Raw genomic sequence first — 3,007 nt, 5'->3', positions numbered from 1 at the left:
AAGAGCATATTTCATGAAATATATAAGCCGAGTGTGAATTGAGACTAATTTGTACACCAAACCCCAATGAATTTGCAATGTTAATGCAATATACGTAGAAACAATTGCACAATATATATTGAAAAATATTATACTTTCACTGATATGGTGAAGTTTAGTATGACTCACTGAGATGATATAGTATCAATTGGCTATTTAAATTATCATACGCAGTACGGTTTTATGCGTTGCATTACAGGAAAGGAAATGAAATTAATGTGAAGTTTGTAAACAGACACAACACAGACAAAAATAAGATGGAAAAAGTACTGTTTCAGTTCCTGGTGTACATGCCATACTCACGTATGATGAGCGCATTAGTCTTTATGACTCACGCTAATTAATTGGCGAAATTCGCGTCATTCAGCAGGTACGCGCTTGTTAAGATAGTGTCATCAGAAATTCTTCGCTTTTTCCCGTTTCTCAGCTTAACAAACAGCTTGCCTTCAATCGACCAGGAGTTCTCAACACAGTCTAGCTCGTACGCGCGCTTCAGAATTTGTTGGTTTCCCTGGGTCAAGTCTTCAAATATATATATCTTCTTACCCTTGAGCTCTTTCCTGGCCTTCATAACTTCGATTTTTTTTCATTCTACGCCACAAATTTGCAAATAGTGGAACGAGGTCCAAGTCGATGGGCAATGTCGATATCAGTTACTTTGACATCGACTTTAAGATTATCCCTAAAAAATTTGGCACATTTCTCAACGCAAGCCTCAGCCGTCTCAGTGCGATCACTATTTAGTCCGACGACTCGAATCGAATTTTTCCGGCCTTGTTGTTCCAGTGCATTATCCCGCCGTGCCAAATGAACTATTCTCTCTTCAGCTATCTGTACACTTGTCTCTGACCAACTGTTTCTCGTAATCTCTCGTTCTCATTTTCCAGGTCAAAAACTTTCCCTTCAAGTCTCTCAATCATCTCTTTGTTTTCTTGTCTGATTTCATCTCTCAATTTGTCCATATGAAAAATCATATCATCTTTTGTCATGAGAGTTAATAATACCTGGTTAATATGGTCGAGTTTATCATCGGTACTGTCCATGTTACTTACTGACACTCCGCTACCTCTACGATCAGATTTCGTCTTATTACTGGTACTAGTGCTCCTACCGGTCGGCATTTTCTAAGGATTTACTAGTCCGTACAGTGACAAATAGTATCGTGTTCAAATAAATGCCAGCAACGAAATCGGGCAACACGTACCTGTACGTAATATCTCAAGAACAGGTGTGCGCGTGGATAGTGTTCACTATGGTGGTCACTGAAGCATGACAAACTTCTCACATCACACAGGAGATATTCTCAAATATCTCGAGAAATAGTCACTTTTTCCAAAATCCAATCAGTTACGAATTTTCCATATTGTCACAAAATTGTGGTTCGTTAAAGTTTTTTTTTCGGTTTGTAAAATAGAAATGATAAGGTTTGTGTGACCCCGTTATTGATATTTCCTGCAAAACTTTTGGTCTCAAAAATAGATGGACGTCACAACAGATGTCGCAACGGATGTCACAACAGATACTACAACGGATGTCACAACAGATGTTGCAACACATGCCACAATGGGTTCCAAACATGGATGGATTGCCTTTGCAGGTAAATATTCTATACACTAGTATCATTTAATTCTGACAACAGCTAAAATTTAAATATTTTAATAAATTTCATAAATTAGTATCATTAATCTTGAATTGTTTATGTCACAGGATCAGTAGGAGAGTTCTTCTGCTTCATTGCCATCTGCATAGCATGTGACCGTATAAACAGGAAGAGTCGACAACATCTGTTGCCGGACTCAACCCCGGTAAGTGTGTGTGACATGGTATTTTATAATTACATGTATATTAACGAAAGTTTTCAATCGTAGATTGATTGATTATTTGTAATGTTCCGACAAAATTCATATTCTAAATGTTGTATTGCTTGATTAAATTATCATAAAGTGTACTTTATTTTCACAGTCCGAAATGGGGCATATGAAGATGATGCTGATGATGACCATGAGGGAGAAGGTAAGTTCTAGAATTCCATCAGAAAGTATTTTACCAATTTAACTACCACGTGAAGTTGAATGCTTTCATTTGCTAATTATCTCAAGTTTAATTTGTTTCTTTTATAGATGAAGTGTACAGGCAGGAGACCGAGCCAAAGACAATCCAACCTGTTCCCGCCACCTCCTATACCTGAACCTCTCAACCTCTCTCCTGTCCCTCATCCGCAGACCTTGCACTGGACGAGACGCCGCCTTTTAGTCGGTCGCCCATAATGACCAGAAGTAAGACCAGGATGGTGGCAGAGTCTCGTCTTTAATATGATAATCTAAACCCTCAAGTATAAGTAATTTTTATACTAATTAACATGCTGTGATTAATTGGAAACTGTGATAATCGAAACCCTCAGGTAGAGGTAATTTTAGATGTCCATTTCAATATGATATGTGATACTCAAAATCCTCAGGTAGAGGTAATTTTAGATGTTCATTTCAATACTAATTTTCATGATGTGATTTTTACAATTTAATTCTTATATGATATGCGATACTCAAAATCCGCAGGTAGAGGTAATTTTTGATACTCAAAATCCGCAGGTAGAGGTAATTTTTTATACTAATTTACATGCTGCGATTTTTATAATTACATTTGCAATAATCATAATCCTCAGATAGAGATATTTTATTTACAAATACTCATCAACAGATGCTTTAATACGTTATAATTTCATTACATATGATTTATGACAATTCGTATGGTGTGTTTATAATAATCAAAATTCTCTGGCTTAGAATAGTTAATCCTGTCACTTTGTGTAGGTGCTTTTATGTATGCGATTACATATCTAATTACTGGCAATAATTAAAATCCTCAGGTAGATGTTATGTTGCGATAATCCTTAGAGGTAATTCTGTGATTTGTTATATAAACTGTATTTTTTCATTGTATAACTTAAAATGTTCCCGAATTCTGTCAG

General features: G+C 36.2%; 1 pseudogene; it reads right to left on the bottom strand.

Moving 5' to 3' along the window:
* Positions 1 to 379: 379 nt before the first annotated feature.
* On the bottom strand, positions 380 to 1,055 carry LOC138312541 (uncharacterized; annotated as a pseudogene).
* Positions 1,056 to 3,007: the final 1,952 nt, after the last annotated feature.

Source organism: Argopecten irradians, unplaced genomic scaffold, assembly GCF_041381155.1.
Source record: "Argopecten irradians isolate NY unplaced genomic scaffold, Ai_NY scaffold_0362, whole genome shotgun sequence".
Taxonomy (NCBI): Eukaryota; Metazoa; Mollusca; class Bivalvia; order Pectinida; family Pectinidae; genus Argopecten; species Argopecten irradians.
This window is presented reverse-complemented; position numbering and strand designations above follow the sequence as displayed.